Raw genomic sequence first — 27,041 nt, 5'->3', positions numbered from 1 at the left:
ATACTAAATATCTTGTCTATCGGTACTGATTACACCCTATTACATTATTAAATATATCAGATACGTCAAATATATGTACGTGAGTGGCCTGGTTTTCCCAGTCACAGTTCCTTTTCTTCAGGGCTTATACTCTTCATTTTCTTTTCCTTTATGAGAGGATCATCCTGTTACCTGTCGTGAGATCTGGTCTCAATTTCTGTAGTGCTTGCCAAGCCTGCAATGGGGTACTGGAGTATTTCACAGCGTCTGTCATCTTCATTATGAAGATTGCAGGATATTTGAGGCTGTGTTTCATATCTGATCCCCTGAGAGTTCGTTTGATGCCTTTAAATGCTGTTCTCATCTTGCTTATATTTACAGGGAAGTCTGGATACAAAGAAAATTTAAAATACTTGCACTTCAGTTCCTTTTTGCCTCCTGGCAAACATCAGCTTAACTTTATTGTTAAATCTTAGCAATTCAAAATTATGGATCTGGGGTTATGATTGTTTTCTCTCATTCTGGCCCATGCCACTCGATGAGACTTTTCAGCCTCCAGGAGAGGCAAACAGTGATCCAAACCCAGTACCTCAGAGAGTGTGTTGTTTTTTTCCTTCCAGCTCTCCAGGAATCCCCAAAATCCACAAATGATTCCAATGTGCTCTGTTTTCAAGATATTCTTGTTTCTCCTCAAGACTGGTTAGTCTTTCCCTTAAGGAAGTATTCTTTGCTTTAACCTCCTACAGATTGCAGTTTGTAGTTTGTTATCCAAATAGGTCAAATGAGCTTTGACTTCTTCCGCATCTTTAGAGCACTCACATGTATCTTGAGATACAAGGTCAAGTTTCAGTAGTTAGAAAGTCCATCATATCTGCAAAGTCCTGTGTGAGAAAACCCAGCAATCTCTAAGTCTTACCTGTCTTTGGATACTCAGGCTTTGGTTATTTGGCATTTCTGTTGTTCCCAGCAGTATCCATAATACAGCAAAAAGGGGCGGTCCTCATCTAATTAGTAAATTTCTGAGAGAAAGTTATGGTTTAGATGCCTGGGCGCCCTTAATTGATGAGGATTAGTGCATTGGGGTTAAGGAGACCAGGAGGCAGGCTGCTGTCTTCTCTACAGGTCGAATGACCCCACCATCATCAGCATCTTCTAAAGCACAATTTTCATAACCTAAAATATCTGGATACATATTTTTAAATTTAAAACTTTCTCTGTTTACTTTTTGGTTCATTATCCTTAGTTTTAATTGAGATTATTTTTGCTAACCATCAAGATTTTTAGTGCATTTCCATAATATATGTTCCACGGAGGAACTTGCAGGAACAATGAATTTATTCATGCAGATATTGTGATATTTAAGTGACTCACAAGACTCTTAGGGTACTGAGATCTCAAGAACTGTGGGATTTTAGATGGGGCTGTATTCTTGTGATAAATTGAAGATTCTCATTTTATCAAGCTATGCCTTTGCCCATTCCTTCTCCATACAATAATAAGTTTATGCGGTATACATTGTCTGGGCTATAGAGGATTGTGTTACCTTAAATGTTTTCCTCTATTATTTCACCCTTATGGGAACATTAGGTGGCATAAACTATTTAAGAGAGGGGAAATAAAGAAGAGGTCCTCCTTGCCCAGGCCTCCATGGAGGGCATAGGTGGAAGTGAATCTTGAGTTTTCTGGGGCAAAACCAGGATAGGTTTGTTTACAAATCTTATTCCACCATATTCTCTGCCAAAGTAATAAAACCCCTGAAAGAATCTTCCTTCTGGAAATAGCTTGAAGGTAGCTTTTTATATCACTCTCTTCACTAAAATGACTATTCAATAGTGAACATCAATCCTGAACAGTCACTTTCAGTTTTCCTGAATGGTATGGCCTCATTTCTGCACTGTAGTTGTCTTCAGACTTTTTTCTCTTTATAAAAGGCATCACAGGTGATATTAATAACACTTAACCTGCTCCCACATGAAATGCTATCAAGGTTTCCGTTAACAAAATAGTGTCTCTTATGATGTCAGCTGTACATACACTGCATGTCAGGTAATTATCAGTGAAAGCATCTATATCAGTTATGCCAGCAAGAAGGATATTTGATTGTGTCTTTTGTATCTGGCTACTGAATAAGACTTTTGGAAAAATTGCTTGGCATCTTTAAGCCTCATACGTGGCTCATGGTATACTAATTGTAAAGAGATGATGACCATGATAATGTTACGGGAGTCATTAAATAAAGAACATTACAAATTCTTTGGCCCAGCCCACCAAAACACTTAAGTATGTGATGCTTAACTCTATGCATGTGAGTATTTATTTTCTGAAAACTGAGTGCATTGTTTTGCTGGAGACCTTTCTGCCATATGTTGTGGTGCAAAGATGTGAACAGCAGCGAGGACTGTTTCTGGCCTGTCATCTGGTACTGGTAAATATATGCAGTACTGTTCCATACCTCAAGAAGCAATACAATAAGATAAGGAATGAATATAAACTGTTTCAAAGACTGCATTAATCTTTTGGATTCTTTAAATGCTTCTTTGTGTGTTGGCCTGGGTATGCACATTTCTTAGTGTAGTTATTGTATTAATGCCAGAAAACTTGATAGATTTGGCAGCTATTTGGTGAAATAATTGATTTCACTAAGAGAGTTACTCTATTAAGTCCCATAAAGACTGAGTTTAAGAATAGCTTTTCTTTGTTTGTTATTCTGGTTGTAAAAGGAGATCTGCAGCTGCTAGATTCTTGCCTGTGAATATTTACCCAACAGGAACCATCCCATTTGTTTTGGTTAGAGTCACATAGCTGCCATTTTAAAGAGTCACATAGTTGCCCCACTTTCGGTTGCTGCCCCAATTTCCCTCTGCCCCCATGTGGGTTTACTGTTGTGTAGGAAAAAAAGCAGGCAGAGAGTCTCATCACTCCTAACACTCTTGCACAGCCATAGTTATAATTTGTCTGTGTGCACTCATTGGTTTATATTCTCAGCTTTTGTAAATCAGCATAGCTCCAGAGGCGACGCGTGGAGGGGCACGCAGGGGCATGTGTCCCCGCAGATTTGCTGCTTGGCTTGTACGGGGCATGTTCACACAAACTGAGCATGCTCAGTAACATCTGCTGAAGCTGCTGCCCTCACTCTGTGCCCCCCCCTCTCCCCCTCAGCAGGTAGGGGTCCTCTCTGCGTAGCTCCATTAAGTGCGAAGGAGCACCAGGATTGCCAGAAGGATTGAATGATTCAGAAGAGGTCTCTCTGGGTGTAGCAAGGCCTGCAGTTCCCTATGCACCAGACACAGACTGGAGCTGTTCTCTTGGGGTGGGGCAGATATTAAACCTTTTCATAAAGTGAGCATGCTTCCCCAGTGCACTTGCAGTCAAGTTCTAGCTTGCTTCCAGACACTGCTGTGCACCTTACACCACCTTCACCCCTCACTTCCCAAGGGTGGCTCCGTTTGTAAGTATATTTTATTCCTATATTGTCACATATATAGATATGCAGAGAGAGATTCTAACTCAATATGAAATCCAGAGGAATATCAGTCAAGAATCCAAATACTTAAACCCTTCTTAGTTTAACTAAGTGCTTATCTCAGTGATTAAAAATTCTTGAGAGGAGTTGTATAGAAAAAGCCTTGAGGTACTCATTAAAATTAGTAGGCAAGGGTTATTTGTTCATCTGTCAGAAAAGGAAAACAAACAAGAATATTCTCAAGTCTCACTGCTAATGTGCAAGAAGTGAAAATTGTGATGTAACATGTACCACCAACCTATTTCAAGTCAAAGCCTTGTGAATATGTTTGAAGATGATGATGTACTGAAGTACAAGGGAGGGAAAATTTACTAACAATGAAATACCAGAAATAAAAATGAAAGGAGACTAATTTCAATGTAAGTACAGGATAAACAGAAAAGAGATTTGGGAACTGATGATAAAAGGATTGGAATGGAGGTGTGACATTTCTATGTATAAGGGCCAGAGCCTCAGCTGGTGTAAACCATTAGTTTCAGTGGAGCTACACCACTTTACACTGTGAATCTGGCCCATAAATATAAAAAGATAAATTGTTGATAATTAACAGTAAATATTAAGTTCAAGGGTTTAAATAGTAATTTAACACTATCAAAACAGAGCAAGGCTCCTTTATAATCAGTAAAATTATGAGTGCCTTCAATTTGGAAAGCACATAGAGGATGAAAGCAGCATTTTCACAGGCGTTAAAATTAAAACAAATTTGTAGATCAGATTAGTAAAAGAGCTGTAAATAAATATTGACTGTATAGTAAATATCCTGTTCAGAGGTGAGTATCAAGGAATGTTCAGCCATGTCATTTGTATTTCACATGATACTTCTACCCCAGAGAGAGTATTTATGATCTATCCATTCTCTCACCCCTGAAGTTTTTCAGACTGCCAACCAAATAATGAAGGCTTAGTTATACATAGCTTACATGTACTATATATATACTGCACACTGAGTGTATGATTAGTCCATCAACTGCATAATATTATCCATACTCTATACAATAACATTGAAAGTTCTTCCAGAATTTTTAGAGAGAATAGGTTTGTATTGAATGGTGGAAGGATAGTTTTTTCTATTATTTTAATCTTCAGGATAAAGGAGAGCACAGACTTTTCTTTTCTTTTCCCCGTTCTACTAAATTTTCACAGTAGCTTTGTAAGGCGGATCTCTCTCTTTCCCCCTAACTAATTATATATATAATGTTTCTGGATAACTGTGTCTAGAGGGTTAAATGTCAAGGTTGTTAATATTGCAATCAAAAACATTCTTACTGTATCTCTGTTAGGCAGGATGTTATTACTTTTATCCCCAGCTGAGCTGTCGTCGTGTTATTCTGACATCTAAATCTAACTGGAATGTTTTAAATAGATTGCAATTTGCTAAATCGCAAAACAGAGACAATAACAGTCTCTCAAGGAACTGTGCAGAAAAAAAAGAATATTTAAAATTGACTTATAATGGTTTATAATGTACTAGATTGACGGGACTCAAGGGTACTTTTGGAAGGAGCAATGTAATTATTACCAGCATTGATGATGATGACAACAAGGCTGATTCTAGAATGATAGTGAGGATAAAGAAAGTTTGACTGTCATTTGAATAATTGGATTGAGACATGCAAAATAAGCAACCAATAATTTAGAAAGGAAGGGATAATTCCAGATTAGAAGTGGTAGGTTTGGGGATTTTCATTAGTCACAATACAGAAGAAAGAAGAAAAGTTTTAAAAGGTTAATTATTATCAAAACCCATTAAATGGGCTAAAAGTAAAATGAAAAGAATAGGAATTTACTAGATAAAGTATTATCCCCTGACAGGCCCCCCGGGACTCCCACACCTATCCAACCACCCCTGTTCCCTGTCCCCTGACTGCCCGCCAAAAGCCTGTACCCCCACCCCTTATCCAGCCCTTCCCCGCCCCCTTACCATGTTGATCAGAGCGGCAGGAGCTCGCAGCCGCCCAGCCAGGCCACCCAGAGCGCTGGCGGTGCAGCTAGCTGAGGCTGCGGGGAAGGGGGGGGACAGCAGGGGCAGGGCCGGGGGCTAGCCTCCCCGGCTGGGAGCTCAAGGGCCAGGCAGTACGGTCCCGTAGGCCGTAGTTTGCCCACCTCTGTACTACTGAATGTCACTGCATTGGGGAAGCTGAGATACATTTAAGGCTGATCCTGCATCAGTTGACATCAACTCTCCTATTGACTTAAATGGTTGCAGGCCAAGCCCTTACTGCACAAATGGTCCCATTGACTGGCAAGGCAGTACACATTGCAAGGTGCAGCATGAGTATTCGGCTCAATCATGCCATTTAGACACAGCTACTAGGTTGTGCATAGGGAGGTGGGCTACATCCTGAGACTGGGTATGTACCTTCATTGTAGTCAAGTTTACACCAACTCAGGATCTAGCCAAATGACTGTAATTCAATGTATTCACCTTGGAAGGCTGAAGAGTTAAGTTCACACTGTTGGGACTTAAATCTTTGATTCCTGAGAATCAGGGTAAATTGTTGACACTGATCTTGGATTTTTTTTCCCCTTTATTACAACTGTAGAGTGAGCTGAGATATCATTGTAAAGGATTGGAGCAATAAAAACAATACTAATGTTTCCTAAATTGAATATATTGTATATTTGAAATGTCATCCAAGCTCCCTGTAGGTTGCCGCTTTGCATTGCTAATAAGCAAAGGGACAAATAATGTATACAAACTGCATGTAAAAAGGGGAACATTTAGACTGATTAAATAATACTGTGGTACCTGCAGCAACAAACAATGCGGATAGATCTTGTGTGAATTGGAGATTCCTCTATACTGCAGTGAACTCAGGAACATATGTGCAAGATTGCCTTTTATCTGTAAAGGGGCAGACAGTTGGAAAAAGCTCAGGAATGTCCCCCGTATTCCAGAATGAAGAAATGTGCTACCTTATGACTCCCAAAAGATGGTACCTAAGAGACTGAGGATGAAGGTCACACAATTGCTATCAGACGAGGAGGTCACTTCCCGCACATACCACCACATTCCCCCCCACAAAAAAACCTATCACCATAGATATGATAGATAGGGAGAGGATATATGGCTTTCTTGGTGCTACCACTACTCACATTTGAGAAGGGAGATGGATTGGGAAGCACTGTCCTTAATGGCACTTTTCTGAACCTCAGAAATTGGTTTGGTTTGGGTTAGTTTTATAAACGGCAAACTGTGTTCTCAGGAGTGAAAGGAACTGCCAATGGACACCAGAGGGAAAAATCTGTTCTTTGGAGAGATCTGTTTTGGAGTGTTCTTCCTTTAACTAGACTGTTCAAAGAGAAATTTTAAATGTTAGACAATATTGATTAGTCAACACAAAGTTTTCTTTTAATTACTAAAAGTAATTATAACAGAAACACAACACATTTCGGGAGCTTCTAACCATGTGGCTGATGCACTCTCCTGTGAAAGTTTCCACAATCAACTGGTTAAAATCGTCCTTAAAATGTGAAAAATATTGTTAGTTTTTATACAGTCAGTAGTTTATCTAAAGGTACATGTGTCTTATTAACTCTGTTGTCTCCTAAAGCTCCAGGAAGAAATCACAGCCAGTGTGGAACTGGCTGTCCAACACTATCTGTGATTTGGGGGGCGTGTCATAAATATAAAGGGAAGGGTAACAACCTTCCTGTATACAGTACTATAAAATCCCTCCTGGCCAAAGGCACAATATCCTTTTACTTGTAAAGGGTTAAGAAGCTGAGATAACCTGGCTGGCACCTGACCAAAAGAACTCATAAGGGGACAAAATACGTTCAAATCAGGGGGCTGGGGGAGGCTTTTGTCTGTCTGTTCTGTATACTTGCTGGAGAGAGATCAAGAAAGCAAGCAATCCAACTCCATTGGAATTAGTAAGTACTAGCAAGGAAATGCGTTAGTTTACTTTTGTTTTGGCTTGTGATTTTCTCTGTGCTGACAGGAAGGTGTATTCCTGGTTTTCTTTTTGTAACTTTAAAGTTTTTGCCCAGAGGAAAATCCTCTGTGTTTTAAATCTGATTGCCCTGTAAAACTAGCTTCCCTTCTAATTTTACAGAGGTGCTTCTTTCACCATTTTTCTTTCTAATAAAGTTCTGTTTCTTTTAAGAGCCTGACTGATTTCTCTATTGTCCTAAGACCCAGGGGTTTGGGTCTGTGATCACTTTGTAACCAATTGGTTAGGATATTATTCTCAAGCCCCCGAGGAAAGGGGGTGCAAGGGTTTGGGAGAATATTTTGGGGAAATAGGAACACCAAGTGGTCCTTTCCCTGATTCTTGGTTAAATCACTTGGTGGTGGAAACGTACCCTCCAAAGGCAAAAAGTTTGTGCCTTGGGGAAGTGAAACTAGAATGGTCAAAGAGAAATTTTAAATGTTAGACCATATTGATTAGTCAACACAGTTTTCTCTTAATTACTAAAAGTAATTATAACAGTAGAAGAAAAATAAGAGATACAATGATAGTTAAATTACATTAGTAAAACTTGTTCCTGTAGATTCTATAGCTGTTGCTGTGAAAATAATCACAAGTGTCATTCTCAAAAATCAATGTTCTGGGTGGGGGTTCTGGGGGTGGTCAGGGGACAGGGAACAGGGGGGTGGTGGATGGGGCAGGAGTCCTGGGGGGAGCATCAGGGGACAGGGAACTGGGGGGTTGGATGGGGCAGGAGTCTCAGGGGAGCCGTCAGGGGGCGAGAAGTTGGGGGATCAGATAGGAGGCGGGGGCTGGGCCACACCTGGCTGTTTGTGGAGACACAGCCTCACCTAACCGGCCCTCCATACAATTTTGGAAAACCGATGTGGCCCTCAGGCCAAAAAGTTTGCCCGCCCCTGCTGTACAACATTCTGCTTTGTTCATCATCCATCTTTCAAAGATTGGTCCATCCACCTATCAAACCTTCACACTTTGGAATTGTGACAGCATATGCAAGTTAAATGGAAAACTTTTTTAAATAAAACACAGACATTGTTCATCAATTTAAATGTCATATTAGTGTATTTAATATTCACTGGTTCACATAATGCCAAACTTCACAGTTATCTCTTTTGTGACCTCACTGTATGCAAACTTGCAGTCAATCTCAAAGCTCATAGTGGCATTCACCAAGCTCTCAGCGAAGGGTATTTTTCTGCTTGACGTGACTCAAATATTCACACACGATTTCACAATATTCCACAACTGCCATATGAAATGTAATCTGCTAACTAATCAAATTATTTATTGCCAAGATAAAGTCAGGAGAAACCTCAGTTTTGTAGTTTTATGGGACTGTTATTTTAACAGTTATGACCTATCTGAGGCAGCTCTTTATTTTGAGAATAATGCCAGTTAATTATTTACAGCACACGGCACATCTTGTTTTGCTTTCAAGAGGAACAGCCAAAATGGATGACAGTTTTTTAAAGCAATAATGCCAAACGTCCATATACTCAGTTTTTAAGTTATGTTTCACCTGTATGAACAGGTCATTCATTTTTGCACTGTCATTTATATTCCTGGATAACTAAGGCCTTGATTTAGTAAAATAATAAATAATGAGTAGTCCCAATAGGGACTATACCAAAAGGAACTACTCAGATTGTTAAAATTAGGCACATAGAATCACAGAATATCGGGGTTGGAAGGGACCTCAGGAGGTCATCTTGTCCAACCCCCTGCTTAAAGCAGGACCAATCCCCAACTAAATCATTCCAGCCAGGGCTTTATAAAGCCTGACCTTAAAAACCTCAAAGGAAGGAGATTCCACCACCTCCGTAGGTAACCCATTCCAGTGCTTCATGCTGAAGTACTTTGCTGTATCAGTACCTGAAAGTTTATGTGGGTTGCCACACTCAATTTGCAAGCCAACATATAATTAATAAAACATATGTCTAGCTTCATGCAGATCGCTTTGCTAGTATGTTGTATCCTAATCCCTTGTCTTTGTTCAGATGCTGTGCACTTTGGGGTAGTGACTTTCTGTGTGTTGAAAGTGCTAGAACACTTTGGGTTCTACCATGATCTAAATAATAATTATTCATCAAACCAGAAGAGACTTTGGACAGTTGTCAGGGTCTAGAAGATCAGGAGCTATGGTATTCCAAAAGAGTCCTCATCCTCACGGCAATTGAAATGATCCATGTCAAGGTTCCTCCCCCACTCTGAACTCTAGGGTACAGATGTGGGGACCTGCATGAAAAACCTCCTAAGCTTATCTTTACCAGCTTAGGTCAAAACTTCCCCAAGGTACAAAATATTACACCCGTTATCCTTGGAATGGCCGCTACCACCACCAAACTAATACTGGTTACTGGGGAAGAGCTGTTTGGACGCGTCTTTCCCCCCAAAATACTTCCCAAAACCTTGCACCCCACTTCCTGGACAAGGTTTGGTAAAAAAGCCTCACCAATTTGCCTAGGTGACTACAGACCCAGACCCTTGGATCTTAAGAACAATGAACAATCCTCCCAACACTTGCACCCCCCCTTTCCTGGGAAATGTTGGATAAAAAGCCTCACCAATTTGCATAGGTGACCACAGACCCAAACCCTTGGATCTGAGAACAATGAAAAAGCATTCAGTTTTTACAAGAAGACTTTTAATAAAAAATAGAAGTAAATAGAAATAAAGAAATCCCCCCTGTAAAATCAGGATGGTAGATATCTTACAGGGTAATTAGATTCAAAAACATAGAGAACCCCTCTAGGCAAAACCTTAAGGTACAAAAAAGATGCACAGACAGAAATAGTTATTCTATTCAGCACAATGCTTTTCTCAGCCATTTAAAGGAATCATAATCTAACACATACCTAGCTAGATTACTTACTAAAAGTTCTAAGACTCCATTCCTGTTCTGTCCCTGGCAAGAGCAGCACACAGACAGACCCTTTGTTCCTCTCCCTCCTCCCAGCTTTTGAAAGTATCTTGTCTCCTCATTGGTCATTTTGGTCAGGTGCCAGCGAGGTTACCTTTAGCTTCTTAACCCTTTACAGGTGAGAGGAGCTTTCCCCTGGCCAGGAGGGATTTCAAAGGGGTTTACCCTTCCCTTTATATTTATGACACGCCCCCCAAATCTCAGCTAGGGTGAAACACTGGCTGGGATTTCTTCCTGGAGCTCTAGGAAAACAGAGTTAATAAGACACATGCATCTCTAAATATACTACCAAGTACATAAAGACTAACAATATTTTCCACATCTCAAGGACGATTTTAACCAGTTGATTCTGGGAAACTTTCACGGGAGAGTGCATCAGCCACTTTGTTAGAAGCTCCTGAGATGTGTTGGACGTCGAAATCAAAATCTTGGAGAGCTAAACTCCACCGAAGAAGTTTTTTGTTAGTTTCCTTGACGGTGTGAAGCCACTTCAGTGCAGCATGGTCGGTTTGCAGGTGGAAACGCCGTCCCCAAACATATGGGCGTAGCTTTTCCAGAGCGTAGACAATGGCGTAACATTCTTTTTCAGTGACTGACCAGTTGCTTTCCCTCTCAGACAGGTTTTTGCTGAGAAACACTACAGGGTGGAATTCTTGATCAGGTCCTTTCTGCATTAAAACTGCTCCCACACCACGCTCGGACGCATCTGTGGTTACTAGGAACGGTTTGTCAAAGTCTGGGGCCCTTAGTACAGGGTCAGACATGAGTGTCGCTTTAAGCTTGTTAAAGGCCTTCTGACACTTTCCGGTCCACTGAACAGCATTTGGCTGTTCCTTTTTGGTTAGGTCTGTCAGTGGGGCAGCGATTTGGCTGTAGTGCGGTACAAATCGTCTGTAATAACCAGCCAAGCCTAAGAAGGATTGAACCTGTTTCTTTGACTTTGGGACAGGCCACTTTTGGATAGCATCCACTTTGGCCTGTAGGGGGCTGATAGTTCCTTGACCCACCTGGTGTCCAAGGTAAGTCACTCTGTTTAGGCCTATTTGACACTTCTTAGCCTTAACAGTTAGTCCTGCCTCCCTTATGCGCTCAAGGACTTTTTGTAGATGTTCCAGGTGGTCTGCCCAGGAATCCGAAAATATGGCCACATCGTCAAGGTAGGCGACTGCATATTCTCCTAATCCCGCTAGGAGACCATCTACAAGTCTTTGGAAAGTGGCGGGTGCATTTCGCAGCCCGAAAGGGAGTACATTAAATTCATACAGCCCGAGATGTGTGATGAAGGCTGACCTTTCCTTGGCAGATTCGTCTAGCGGTACCTGCCAGTACCCCTTGGTTAAGTCCAAGGTAGAGATGAACTGGGCCCGTCCCAGTTTCTCTAATAGTTCATCTGTGCGTGGCATGGGATAGTTGTCTGGGCGAGTTACAGCATTTAGCTTACGGTAGTCCACGCAAAAACGTATTTCCCCATCTGGTTTGGGAACTAGAACCACTGGAGATGCCCATGCACTTTCAGAGGGGCGGATTACACCCATCTGTAACATATCCTGGATCTCCCGTTCTATAGCAGTTTTAGCTTGAGGAGACACCCGGTAAGGTTGGACCCTAATTGGGTGAGCATTACCTGTGTCAATGGAGTGGTATGCCCGTTCAGTCAGTCCTGGGGTGGCTGAGAACGTTGGCGCATAGCTAGTGCACAGCTCCTGGATCTGCTGTCGCTGCATATGCCCAAGGGTCATGGAGAGGTTCACCTCTTCCACACCACCAGCACATTTCCCTTCGTAGTAAACACCTTCAGGCCACTCAGCGTCGTCTCCTCCCTGGGCTGTAAACTGACAAACCTTTAATTCTCTGGATCGATTAGAAGAGCTGAGAGGCAGTGGGTTGCTCCGTGCCGCCGTCCAAGCTCTCTGGAGGCTTTCATCTGCTTCCTGTTCGGTCTGGAACTGTTCCCTTGATGCTGGAGACATCAGTTCCTCATGGGATTGTGGACCTAGGCTTGGTCCCTCTGGAAGCGATATAGGGGATGGAGCTGTTTCTGTTGACTGTGAACCGCTCTCCGCTGGTGCACTATGTTGGGATTCAGGCTCCGGCTGAGCCTCTTGGGTCGGGTTATCGGCTGCTGCCAGTTCAGGTTCGGTGGGGCCCTCTGTTGTTGAGGTTGCAAGTACTGGATTCAGTGCTGACACGGGGTCTGGTGTTGGTTGTTCAGCTGGTTCCGGTTCTAGGACTGGTTCCGTCTGGGTCTCTGGGACTGGATCCACTACTGCTGTTGCAGACATTGGCCTGGGGTCCAGGTCCATCACCTCTGACTGGGTCCTGATAGAAGTTTCCGGAACAGAGCTAGGCCTCACGGCTTGTTTAGCCTGGCTGCGGGTGACCGTTCCCACCCTCTTGGCCTGTTTCACATGATTGGCCAAGTCTTCCCCCAACAGCATGGGGATGGGATAATCATCATAGACTGCAAAAGTCCACATTCCTGACCAGCCCTTGTACTGGACAGGCAACTTGGCTGTAGGCAAATTGAAAGAGTTGGACTTGAAGGGTTGAATCGTCACTTGGATCTCTGGGTTGATTAAATTGGGGTCCACTAAGGAAGCATGGATAGCTGACACTTGTGCTCCGGTGTCCCTCCACGCGGTGACCTTCTTCCCGCCCACACTCACAGTTTCCCTCCGCTCCAAGGGTATCTGGGAGGTATCTGGGCCTGTGGACCTCTGGTGTGATTCCGGTGCAATGAACTGTAATCTGTTGGGGTTCTTGGGGCAGTTGGCCTTTACATGCCCCAGCTCGTTACATTTAAAACATCGTCCAGCTGACGGGTCACTGGGGCGAGGAGGGTTGCTGGAGAACGGGGTGGTGGGACGATAAGGGGTCTGGAGGGTTCTTTGGGAGGTAGGTGGGGCTTTGGGCGGCCCCCGGTAATAGGGTGTGGTCTGGGGTGGTCCCTTCTGGTCTCCACTCCAACTGCGACCAGTTTTCTTCTTCTCTGCCACCTCCACCCATCTGGCTCCAATCTCTCCTGCCTCGATTACAGTTTTGGGCTTCCCGTCTAGGATGTATCTTTCTATTTCCTCAGGAACACCCTCTAAGAATTGTTCCATTTGCATTAGGAAGGGCAAATTTACTGGAGATTCAACACTTGCTCCTGATATCCAGGCATCCCAATGTTTCACAATGTGGTAGGCATGTCGGGTAAATGACATGTCTGGTTTCCACCTTAGGGCTCTGAACCTCCGACGAGACTGCTCGGGTGTTATCCCCATTCTGACTCTCGCCTTGGATTTAAACAGTTCATACTTGTTCATGTGTTCTTTAGGCATTTCAGCTGCCACCTCAGCTAAGGGTCCACTGAGCTGCGGCCTCAGCTCTACCATGTATTGGTCAGTAGAGATGTTGTACCCAAGGCAGGCCCTTTCGAAGTTTTCTAAGAAGGCCTCAGTATCATCACCTGCCTTGTAGGTGGGGAACTTTCTGGGATGGGAAGTGGTACCTGGAGAAGGATTGCTAGGGTTTGTTGGTATATTCTGCTGGGCCTTTATCCTCTCCACCTCCTCCACATGCTTCCTCTCTTTTTCCTTCTCCTCCTCCACATGCTTCCTCTCTTTTTCCTTCTCCTCCTCCACATGCTTCCTTGCCTCCATTTCCCTCTTGTGGGCAGCCTCCTGTACCTCCTTCTCGAGCCGCATGAGTTCTATCTGTCTTTCATGTTCCCTTTGTCTTTCCTCAGCCTGAAATTTGGCTAATTCCAGCTGTAGTCGAGCTGAGGATTTGGTCATTCTAACCTCTCTGTTTTTAACTAACTTTACACCTGAGGTTTAGAAATAAACAAACAAAACTTGGCTGTAAAATTTTGCTGTGCTGCAATAGAATACCTATTCTCTGATAGTGATTGTCAGCCTACAGAAAAAGACAATTCCCTTGTCTCTGCTCTGGGCCCAAATTAAAGCAAAAAACCTCCAACTGCTTGGAAACCTGCTTACCCAGCCCAAAGAAAAAGCAAATGGGTAGAACACACACCCCCTATTTACTTTTAGGAAGAAAAGAAAAAAAAAAAACCTCTGGGATGGAAGACTGTGAATTTCCCTGCAGGAGTTAAGTACCCTGCCTCCAGGCAAAAAAACCTGCAATTCACAAGATAATCCCCTTTTGTCTCTGCTTGGCCACAAAGCAGAGAGAAACCAAGCTGCTTTCAGTTTCAAAGCTGCTTTCTGGACTTTCTTTCCAAAGAAAAAAACATTTCCTTTTTAAAATCTGTATTTCTAGTTCAAAATATCTCAACTGGATCTCAGATGATTTCAGGTTAATCCCACCACTGTGCCACCATGTCAAGGTTCCTCCCCCACTCTGAACTCTAGGGTACAGATGTGGGGACCTGCATGAAAAACCTCCTAAGCTTATCTTTACCAGCTTAGGTCAAAACTTCCCCAAGGTACAAAATATTACACCCGTTATCCTTGGAATGGCCGCTACCACCACCAAACTAATACTGGTTACTGGGGAAGAGCTGTTTGGACGCGTCTTTCCCCCCAAAATACTTCCCAAAACCTTGCACCCCACTTCCTGGACAAGGTTTGGTAAAAAAGCCTCACCAATTTGCCTAGGTGACTACAGACCCAGACCCTTGGATCTTAAGAACAATGAACAATCCTCCCAACACTTGCACCCCCCCTTTCCTGGGAAATGTTGGATAAAAAGCCTCACCAATTTGCATAGGTGACCACAGACCCAAACCCTTGGATCTGAGAACAATGAAAAAGCATTCAGTTTTTACAAGAAGACTTTTAATAAAAAATAGAAGTAAATAGAAATAAAGAAATCCCCCCTGTAAAATCAGGATGGTAGATATCTTACAGGGTAATTAGATTCAAAAACATAGAGAACCCCTCTAGGCAAAACCTTAAGGTACAAAAAAGATGCACAGACAGAAATAGTTATTCTATTCAGCACAATGCTTTTCTCAGCCATTTAAAGGAATCATAATCTAACACATACCTAGCTAGATTACTTACTAAAAGTTCTAAGACTCCATTCCTGTTCTGTCCCTGGCAAGAGCAGCACACAGACAGACCCTTTGTTCCTCTCCCTCCTCCCAGCTTTTGAAAGTATCTTGTCTCCTCATTGGTCATTTTGGTCAGGTGCCAGCGAGGTTACCTTTAGCTTCTTAACCCTTTACAGGTGAGAGGAGCTTTCCCCTGGCCAGGAGGGATTTCAAAGGGGTTTACCCTTCCCTTTATATTTATGACAATCCATAATAATCAATCTGAGCCCAATGACCTTGGTGAAAAGCAAAAAGATAAAACCAATATTAAGGAAAATGTCTTTAGATGCTGCTTTTGTTTCTGATGCATCAATGAATGCAATTAATTTTTTGGCAAGAGCTGTAGCATTAAACACTATGATCAGAATATTATTGTAACTTGGCTTGGGAGGATGGAGAAATAAAAACTATTGTCATCAAAATGTATGGAGAAAAGTTGGTTGTTTCATGAAGCACTAGGTGAAGAGGTGTTGGACTCAAAGTGGGATGTATCAGAGTGGTCAGATCATCTTTTTGACACTCCCAAGCAGAGACAAGATAGAAGAGACTGCTTGTAGGTAGGGATAGAGGCTGACCTGCAGAGGAGGCAAAATGGAGGAGAAATTGCAGAAATCATTCTTCAGTCCTATAAAGTATTTTACTCAGTTAGGCCACATTCTACCTCTACCTCCACCCCACCCCAAAAAAGCAACCAGGAAAAAACGGTTAAGTAGACATAATCTTATACATGCAATGTAAAATATTCCTCAGTTTACCAAAATATGTAAGTTTTCTAGATTTTTTTAATGACTTCAATGGCAGATTAACTGGGCCCTTAAATAATACAGAAAATATGCAAATTTTATGACTGAAAATATTGCTTTTTTAACTAAAACTGTCTCAGGTATTTTATTAAAATTAAAAGGATGTGGGGCCTGATGGCTCATTGGAAGCCAGTGAAAACTCCCATAGAGCTTAATGGCCCAGAACCATATTGTTTAGAATATATTTTGACTGACAAAAGATGTAATATTTGTGACCTTAATAGTAATACGTAGTTAATGAGGTATTTTTTTTAAAAAACAACAACACACACACACAAATACCATAATGAAGTCAATAGGAACTGTTGGGTGTTCACCCTTTGGAAAAATCAGGTAACTTAGGCCCCAGTACTGCAAACATTGGCCTAATGTTAAAGAGGTGCATAATCATTTGCAGAATGAGGGCCTTAATTAGGAGACTAAGTCATGGTGTTAGTCACTTAAAATAATATATAAACTTAAAATGAAAATAATACTGTACATTTTGCAAATAGAAAGATCAGAAAGAAAAACCTAGTTCAAAGTTTGGATTTATCAACCTTGAGTATGTTCCCTGTGACAGTACAGAAATATAAATAGAAATAAGATCTTTTGTGCATTATCTGAATAAACACATTCCATCCACTTCTCCAAAATAATGCAATATATTTGGACTCCACAACGTGGAAAAGGCAACTGCATAATGTAAGAGTTCCTTGATATTAATATTCACACCCTTTTTACCTCAGCAAGTCATTTATCATCTAAATGTGTTGTTATTCATTACTACTACATATGTCAGCCATTTACTATGTAACAATTAAAATATTACATTTGACACCCACTATTAAGTTTTAATATTTTATCTCCCTCAAGCATAAATTCCATGTATTACTTTCATAATTTCTTTTTGTATTAGCAGTGTCTTACTTCATACCTTTCACATCTAATTGGTCACTCTTTCTTCTCCTTGACTTCCCCACAGAGCATCCCAGACCACAGCTGAGTGCGGCGGACCCCATGCCAGGTATAGTTTAAATATCCACTTATAAGAAGCTTGACAATGTAAATAAATATTGCCATTTATTTGAAAATGAATTAACTTGTTCAGGGTACTCTGATCAGCACAAAGCCTCCCTGATACTTTTTTTTTCATGCTACTTTCCCCTTCCCCCCCTCGCAAAGAGAGAAAATCTTGATACCTTTTAAAAAAAAAATCTCCATGCAGGTAATAAAAATGATGGTCCTGATCCTGCAGGCATTTAGGCATGTAAGCAACTTTATTCACATGAGAATTTCCATTGACTTTAGTGGAAGTCCTTCTGCCCTAAAGTAGTTGCATGCCAAAGTGGTTGTAGGATCAGGCTTCAGGTGTGTTAATACAATGGTTATCATTAAAAACTTCACAGTTTACAGGTCAAATAAATGTAAACAACATTCCCAGCAATCCTGTACAGAAGGATGTAGCATACCACAGTAACTGTCCAATGTTTAATGTTGGCCTGTGTGATATCATGAAACACCAAAATGCTGGAGATCATGTTCCACGCATCCCTAATGGGTATTAAAATGTGATGGTATTAGTATAAAGATGGTGTCCTGATTTTTTTAAATTTATTATAAGTTTGCTCTCATTTTGGAATTTCAGTGGTTGCAAGTTTGATTGGGTCCTTATTGTCCCATGGTGTGGCATCTGACCATATCAATTGTTCAAAACATGAATTAAGATTTTATGAAATGTATCTAATAGTTCAGTCTTTCAAACAGCACTTAGTTACTCTGAAGGAAATATGGTTTTACATATGTACCAGATGACACTGCAATGTTCAACACAGTAAGAATATGAGAGGTTCAAATACTTAACCCAGCAGACATTTGAGTGAAAATGTTGTGGGCTGGGGTGTTGTATTGGAGACAAGAAACAATTCATTCCATTGCTCCAATGCACTTTCACTGGAGGAGGGAGTGTCTGGAATTTAAGAAGCATGTGGATATATCAGACCCACTCCTACTCCTTACCAAGCCAGCCACTGGTAGGGTGCAAGGTGTTCTCATGAGCCATTGCCCTGTAACATGCAGAGGTTACATACTTTATGGACAGAGTCGGCTCCTTGAGCAAAGCTTTTTTTAAAAAAATAATCTCTAATTGTGTTTATCTGAACCTCTTCGTAACTTAGACTGTCCCTGAGAGATTCGAAGTCCCAGAAAGTTCTCCAAGCATTTCTCCTGACTATAGGCCTGCTCCTACAAGTACTGAAGTCAATGCCAAAACTCCAATTGACTTAAATGGTGCAGGATCGTGGCTAATAAGAGTTATGCTCCCTAATCAGGAAGTGGAAACAATAATATGTGGCTTCTACAACTGATCGCTACTAACCAACACAGCTTGAATTTTGAAGATAAACTATCGGATAATTGCAGTGAACTATCTGTGATAAAGGCATAGATTAAAACTTGCACACACAAATGCGTCCTGTAAATTCAAGTATGGAATAAACTTAAGGAAACTGCAATTTGCTCATGGAAGTTCTGTGAGCTGAGGAAGAGGCTGAACTCACTGAGTAATTTATTTCCTGGGTTCGTGGCCCAAAATCATGTAAAGGAACCACCTCACTAAAATGGAAGATGGAAGGTTATTATTGTTTCTTAATTCTGTATTGCCTATTAGAATTTTGTCCCTCACTAAGCTTCTCCCGATGAAAGGAGATATGCCTGCAAAAGTTTTATCTTAAGCAACGAAAATACTTCTTGAAACATCCATATCTGTTGCAATATTAATTTGATATTGGTACTATTAAAATATTGATGTGTTAAAGCTCCGGTAAAGACTGTTTCCATCTAAATAGTAAAATGCATATGTACCTTGGAGCTGTGTAAGCAGCTAGACATTTTTGAAGGCTGTGGTCTGGCCCACAGTATCCCAGAAGAAGTTTCTTCTCTTCATCCTCCTGCTTTATTTTTACAGTTTTCCCTGTTCTTCTCAATTTCCTTTTAATTTTCTCTTGATAAAGAAACCAGGCTCAGAGGCCTAGAAATTCCATAGGATTCTGTTGTAACTATGTATCTGAATCACCCCAACCAGCCAGGATTTATACTGGATATAAACCCAATATTTTTGCAGAAAAAAAGACTGTACATCAGTAGATCTTAAGCATTAATTTCACTCTAGCTGGCTGGTAACATCTGTAAGATTTACTGCCAGGTGGAAGCTCCCGAGCAGAGGAAAAGTAGGGAGAATAGAGATCCTAAGCTACACTAAGAGACTGAGGGGACACAGTTGTTCCTACTTCCTTTTTTCTTGGTTTCCTTTCCGAATTCTCCTTTTTAATAGTCTGTTTTTTCTCAAAATTAATTGTTTTAATTGTGGTAAATGGCACAAATGGCTCATTTATAAGAAGGGCATGAAAATATTGGGGCAGTTTAGTATAAAGAGGGGATATTTAAGTCAGCACACAATGGAGGTATACAAATAATGGCAAGTAAATCTGGTGTTTCTACTTACCCTCTGTCTTAATACAAGATCAAGGGACTTTTAATGAAATTGAAAGACAGCTAGATTAAACAATTAATGAAAATAAACAAATACATAATTAACCTGTGGAAATTAATTCCCACAAGATATCACAAGAAGCCAAAAGCTAAGCAGGATTCAGAAAAGGATTAGACATTTATATGGTAATGAAAATGTTCCATAGTTGTTTTGGATGAGATAAAAAAAAATGTATAATAGGTATAGAGTTTGGTTCAGCTCTCGTTAAAGGCAATGTGAATCAGATCTGCACCATTAACCCTCATTTTTCAGGACATAAACCAACCACTAATTGATATGGTTAGGAAGAAAAATCTCTAAGGATAGTGTAATGGGATGTGTACCCCACTCAGGCTCCAAAAAGGTCAGTATGGTCCTAAGAAGTTGTCTAACATACCAAGCTGTCCCTGGAAAGTGGAACAGGCTTAGCTGAGGATGAAACCCAGCAGAGATTGTCTGGGTAGTGCTGTAAGCAGAGGAAATTAACAGTAGAAGGGAGCAGCAAGGAGAATCTCTAGTCACTCTTTGGGACTAGTTTCAGAGTAGCAGCCGTGTTAGTCTGTATCTACAAAAAGAAACGGAGTACTTGTGGCACCTTAGAGGCTAACAAATTTATTTGAGCATAAACTTTTGTGAGCTACAGATCACTTCATCACTTTTCCACTGCATGCATCCAATGAGGTGAATTGTAGCTCACAAAAACTTATGCGCAAATAAATTTGTTAGTCTCTAAGGTCCACAAGTACTCCTTTTCTTTCTTTGGGACTAGAGAGAGTAGGTACCGGGAGGGTCGAGGAGAAAATATGGGAGATCTTTTCCTGAATAGAGAAGTCTCTTAAGAGGCCCAGAGAGAGATGAAGCAAGCACTCGGAGTGGAGCAGGATTCACTAGTGAGCCCTGATTAAAGAGGATGATCTAGACTTCCAGTGAACGAGTCCTGGGAGGTGTTCAGTGGAAGAACAGCAGGGGAAATTTAAGAATCATTAAAGGAGGGTGCCCAAAGGAGGGTGGAAGTTGGTTTCAGTTTGTACCTTTGATTTGGGTTTGTTAGGTGATTCCGGAGGAGGGTGTTGGAAATCCCAGCCCTGAGAGAAGGGTGAACCTAGAGAGGTTGCAGGGAAGAAGGCTTCTGAAAGGCTGAATAGGAAGAAGCCCAGAGAGGCAGCAGTAAGGAGATAGACAAAACACCCCTTGGCTACTTGCTATTGTGTTCTTGAGCTGGAACCCTGGTGATGTAGTGGGAGGGCCTGGGTTCCCCTACCAGTCACTGGTAGGGGGAATGGTGGCATGAGGCTGAAGAAAGGGACAACAATGATGGAAAGTCTAAGAAAAAGGAGTGAGTACCATGGGGCCCAAAGTTGGAGCTGAAGACCTGATACAAGTTCTTGGATATTGGTTAGTTGGCATTTTTCTCCACCCCAGAAGGCATGAATTTAAATCATGACCAAGTTAGAGGGCCAAGTCCTGGGAAGAGGTGGACCACTGGAGGAAAAGAGTGCCCATTAAAAGGGGGCACCAGATGAGGGGAGAGAGCCACCACACCTGGCCATGAGGAAGCATTCCAGCAGTCAGTTCACCCTTTCACAGGTAGGTTATTCCATAATTTTCTACTACAGAGTTTCTTGTAACTTCCTATCAGGGGCAGGATGCTGAATTATATGGGCCAGTTGTGCGGTTGGGATTGTCAGGTAGAAGCTGAAAGAGAGTTTGCACTAATTAAATGGTGAAAGCATTATTTATTTGGGTTTTCATTGTTCCTTACTGATCAAAAGAGGCAAAGTTTTTATCAGAATCAGCTGAACACAAGGTTAACTAACCACTACTATATGTGACTATTATCATTGCAGTCCTAGAGAATCAAGCAAGAAAAGAATATAACAACCTGAAAAATGTAAGAGGTGTGACAGGGCAAGGCCAGATGGCTATATAAAAGTAGTGGGCGATAGATATATTGGCTCCTGGCTAAACAAATCCCTGGTACCAGGATAAGTGAAATGGCAGCTGCTCCAGGTCAATTAAGACCCCCGGGGCTAATTAAGAACTTTCCAGAAGGCAGGGAAAATGCTAGGTTGATTGGGACACCTGAAGCCAATCAGGCTGGCTGAAACTAGTTAAAAGCCTCCCAGTTAGTCAGGTGGGTGTGCATGTCAGGAGCTGTGGGAGGAAGTTGTGCTGTTGGAGAGACTGAGCAGTACACACCATATCAGGCACAAGGAAGGAGGCCCTGAGGTAAGGGTGAAGTGGAGCTTGAGGAAGTGAGGGCTGCTGTGGGGAAAGTAGCCCAGGGAATTGTACATGCCATGTTTCTAAAAGGTCAGCTACCATAGCTGATACTATTAGGGTCCCTGGGCTGGAGCCTGGAGTAGAAGGTGGGCCTGGGCTCCCCCCACCCTTTGCCCCCTGATTAATCACTGAGACTGGGAGACAACAGAGACTGTGCAAGGAAGGATAACTTCTCCTCACCCCCCTTTCTGGCTTATGATGAAAATGGCTCAGTAGACTGTGACCCTTGTCTCTAGAAAGAGAAGGGTTACGTGGAGGGTCACAGTGAGCCCCTGAGGCTAGGGAAATCCACCAGGAAATGCGGGAACCACGGAGGCAAGGACAGAGCTTTGTCACAGAGGATATTACTTAACTTTCCCATTCTCCTATGTATTCACAATATTAAACATTATAATGGTGAGTAGAGTCCAAGACTAGTTTCCTTCTAGCATCTGAAAGAGTAGCAGTATAGTTCTGTATTTGTTCGCTACACGTACAGAGGGAAAAACACTGAGTTTAAATAAATCTACTAGAATATGTATATAATTCAGAATGTAATGGAACCAGAAGCATCTTGTCTTTACTACCATCACAATACACAGAACCCAGTTTAAGAAATACAGTTCAGAAGCTCATTAATGTAATATTTAAAGCAGCTTTTTAAAGTCAGATCCACTACAATATGTGTGCAACTGACAAAATGTGTTCATGTTCAGTAATATTTTATCATCTTTGGTTAGAAGACTGCATGTAGTATCGTGCTCTTCCAGCCACAAACAAACCAGATTAGTTTCCAAGATCAGATGAGATAAGACTTGTATGGTTATAGTGTTATCAGGAACACCATAGTACTGTATCACCTTGAATGCTGTTCTACTCAACCTCATGTTGTAATTTATTCTGTTTTTTCTCAGGCAGCAATATTTTAGGATAAATAAATGTCAGTGTAAAATCTGTAATAAGAGAATTTCCATAGGCATACGTTGCCTAAAGTTTGGACTGCATTTTCATGCTGGGGATCTCTACCAATATGCGGAACACCAAAGAATTCAGATGACCTAGATGGCATTATTTTAAGCCCATTTCCCCTTTACTAGTAATACTATCTAAACTAAGTTTGTGAAATCTCTATTTACAGGACATGTAGGGAACTGTTCTCTACAAACACAGATGTTTCTGAAGAACAGAAATGTAGCAGACATATGGTAGGCTGGAGCTGCATCCCCATTTCTTTTGTTAACCTTTTCAGGCTTTCTGCCAATAGAAGCACATAACTTTTTGACACCCACACCAACAGTATTCATTAATCCAATTCTTTTGGGTAGGATTTTGTTGATCATTACTACTCTAAATCATAGCATAATCTCCACTGTACCATGATAAAAATTGAAATCTCAAAATCTTCATTAGTGCACAATTAGTCTTTTAGCAAGACCACTTATTTATGACATCTTGTATCATACATGATACTTGTAAAGCTTTGTAAACCTGACCAGTGTGGTCTAAGATATCCAGGATTCTCCCCCTTCCCCTCCATAGCCGCATGTCAAAACTGTAACTTCAAGTGTTATGCCATTAGCAACACAAACTTGGTTATTTTTTGAGAACTTTGAGAAACAAAATAGGGTAGAAGAAACTAGGTACAAAGAATGTATAATTCAGTTAGCTAACCTCACTTAAAATCCATTCCTAATGTACATATTTGGTCAGCCCCTTAGATTTAAGATATCTGTTTATCTTGCTGTCATTAAAGCTAAGCTGCTGTAAGTTACTAAACCCAGCAGTGACTGTTTTCACTCTCGCACAGTGCCTTTTTCAATCATAGATGAGCAGAAGCAAGCAACGAGTCTGAAGCCCATTACTTCACGTATAATTAGAATGTTTCTTTTTTGGTGTACTTGTAGAATTTCCCTCTGGGTTGTCCCTACATGGCTCACTAAAATGCAATTTTTTTTTCAGTATTCTTCTGGCAATATAAACTATTTATGTACCGGTATTCCACCTATTTTAAACATTACAAGGCTGATGGGCACAGTAATAATGTATGAACAAGGCTATCTGTAGATGTGTTGCTTATGAGTGAAGATACAGTAGTAGAAAAGCTTATCCTGTCTCCTGTGGATCATTTACATGCCAAAGAAGTAACTGACAAGCAGCTATGCATGTAATGGCTGGTCTTGCAATCTGAGTGACATCCAAGTCTTAACTTAGTTATTATTACAATTATTATTATTTTATTTGGGGCTTGTAGGTTCAACCACACTACAATCAAGAATGTTGTACCATTGTGCTAGGCACTGTACAAACACAAAGTAAGGAACAGTTCATTAGCTCCCAGAAGTAAGAGACATGGGATTTTGCTGGTGGATCTTGGGCCTTGGGAAAAGGGGAGACCTGAAGTCTTAGCATACTGAGATCCCTCTTTTGATATCTCTGTCCATATCATGGAGGGGGAGAGGATTCAGCAGAGTGAGCTGAATCTTAGGGCTAGGCTGAGGAGAGTTTACCCTTGGAAAATTTGATAACCACAGCCAAGCTGAAACCAAATTCCCATACAAAATCTTCTTCTAGACTTCTTGTAATCTAACTTTTTTTGTTTATAATCTGCAGCATGCAACTAGCCAGTGTGAGAGAACTTTTAAAATCAAACCTTCCATCTGTTTTCTTCTCTCCAAGATACACTACTGAGTTCAGCTGTAATTATCATTACAACTCCACTATGCATGACTATGCATAGATTTTGTAGTCCACATTTCATAAATTGAGTTCAATGTTGGTAACAGTAACAAGAGAATTGTCTTTCGGTTCCTATGATATCTTGCTTCCAGTTAGTATTAGTTAAAAACCCAACATGGCTCACGGATGAATTCTGGTTGAGACATCATGAAAAACTGAGGGCTTGTCTACAGGAAGGGTGGGGTGTTAATCTGAACTTTTTTGCAGAACCAGGTAATACACATTATGCAAGCCACAGTGATAGAATGCACACGGGATAGTGTGCCCTTTGTCAATGCACATCATTGTGTACACACACAGGCAGTTTGCTGTGAACTGACTGTATCCTATGCCTGGCATTCTAGAATGGTATGCTATGTTCCTTTGCTTTGCTGCTAAGTAGTGTGCATTCTGGGATTTTTCTTGTTGTACACATAGAGGAATTCAGGCTAGTTCAAATATTTTTTTTAAAATCCCATGATTTATCTGTTTCTGCCCTGTACTTCCTTTTTGGGCAGTCTGGTGCCATTTTCAAAATGCTTTCGGCAAGCGTGGACACAAAAACTCTCCACACCACTATGCTGGCAATGTCTAATATGCAGAGGCTGCTTAGGTTGTATTTTAGCACTCAAAATGGTATGAATTTGGCTTTGGACTTCACCAGCTGCACCACTGAGCAGATGTGTGTAGCAGTAGAAATATACTACAGACCACCTGATCAAGATGTTGATTGTGAAATGCTCAGAAAGATTAGAAAGGCTATAAAAATAGAAAACTCAATAATAATGGATTTTAACTATCTCCATATTGACTGGGTACATGTCACCTCAGGAAGAGATGCAGAGATAAAATTTCTAGACATCAGTAATGACTGCTTCTTGGAACAACAAGTCTTGGAACCCACAAGAGGAGAGGCAATTCTTGATTTAGTCCTAAGTGGCGCACAGGATCTGGTCCAAGAGGTGAATATAGCTGAACTGCTGGGTAATCGTAACCATAATGTAATTAAATATAACATCGTTTTGGCAGGGGGAGAGAAGGTGATACCAAAGAAGCCCACCACAGTAGCATATAACTTTGAAAAGGGGAACTGCCCCAAAAATAAGGAACCAGATAAATGGGCATTAAAAGAAACAGTTACAAGTGTGAAATGTCTGCAAGCCATGGAAACTTTTTAAAAACACCATAATAGAGGCCCAAAGTAAACGTATATCCCAAATTAAAAAAAAAACACGCACAATCAGAGGACCAAAAAAATGCCACTACGGCTAAACAACAGAGTAAAAGAGGGGGTGCGAGGCAAAAAAGTCATCCTTTAAAAATTGGCAGTCAAATCTTACTGAGGAAAATAGAGAGGTGCATAAACTCTGGCAAGTAAAGTGTAAAAGTATAATAAGGTGGGCCAAAAAAAGAATTTGAAGAGCGACTAGCAAAAGACACTATAAAGTTAATCAAAAACAGGAAGGCTGCCAAACAATCAGGTGATCGAGGTGCTAAAGGAGCATTCAGGGAAGACAACTTCAATTAATTCTTTGAATTGGTCTTCACTGCAGAGGATGTGAGGGAGATTCCCACGCCTGAGCCATTTTTCAGTGACAAAGCTGAGGAAATGTCCAGATTGAGGTGTTGATGAAGGAGGATTTGGACCAAATTAATAATTTAAATAGTAATAAGTCACCAACACCAATTGGTATTCACCCAAGAGTTCTGAAGGAACTCAGACATGAAATTGTAGAACCACTAACTTGGTATGTAACCTTTCATTTAAATCAGCTTCTGTACCCAGTGATTGGAGAAACACTAATGTAATGCCAATTTTTAAAAATGGCTCCAGAGGCAATCCTGGAAATTACAGGTCAGTAAGCCTAACTTCAGTACCAGGTTGAAACGATAGTAAAGAACATAATTATCAGATACATAGATGAACACAATTTGTTGGGAAGAGTCAGCACGGCTTTTATACAGCAAACTCATGCCTCACCAATTTACTGGAATCTTTTTAGGGGGTCAACAAACATGTGGACCAGGGTGATCCAGTTGATACAATGTACTTTGACTTTCAGAAAGTCTTTGACAAGGTCCCTTTAAAAAGGCTCTTAAGCAAAGTAAGCAGTCATGGGATAAGAGAGAAGATCCTCTCATGGATCAGTAACTGGTTAAAAGACAGGGGGAAAGTAGGAATAACTGGACAGTTTTCTGAATAAAGTGTGGTAAATAGCAGGATCCCCTAAGTATCTGCACTGAAACCTTGTGCTGTTCAAAATATTCTTAAATGATCTGGAAAAAGGAATAAATGGTGAGGTGACAAAGTTTGCATATGATACTAAATTACTCAAGATAGCTAAGCCAAAGCAG

At 41.1% G+C, this 27,041-nt stretch overlaps 1 long non-coding RNA gene across 3 annotated transcripts in view; it reads left to right on the top strand.

Annotated features, from left to right (window-relative positions):
• The window catches only part of LOC125643082 (uncharacterized), a 516,356-nt gene that overhangs the window by 396,196 nt on the left and 93,119 nt on the right, over positions 1-27,041 (top strand). For all 3 annotated transcript variants that reach the window (XR_007358581.2, XR_007358580.2, XR_007358579.2), the window contains one exon: positions 17,166-17,207. This is a non-coding gene — a long non-coding RNA (uncharacterized LOC125643082). The remainder of the gene's footprint in view (positions 1-17,165; positions 17,208-27,041) is intronic.

Source organism: Caretta caretta, chromosome 9 (genome assembly GCF_965140235.1).
Source record: "Caretta caretta isolate rCarCar2 chromosome 9, rCarCar1.hap1, whole genome shotgun sequence".
Taxonomy (NCBI): domain Eukaryota; kingdom Metazoa; phylum Chordata; order Testudines; family Cheloniidae; genus Caretta; species Caretta caretta.
This window is presented reverse-complemented; position numbering and strand designations above follow the sequence as displayed.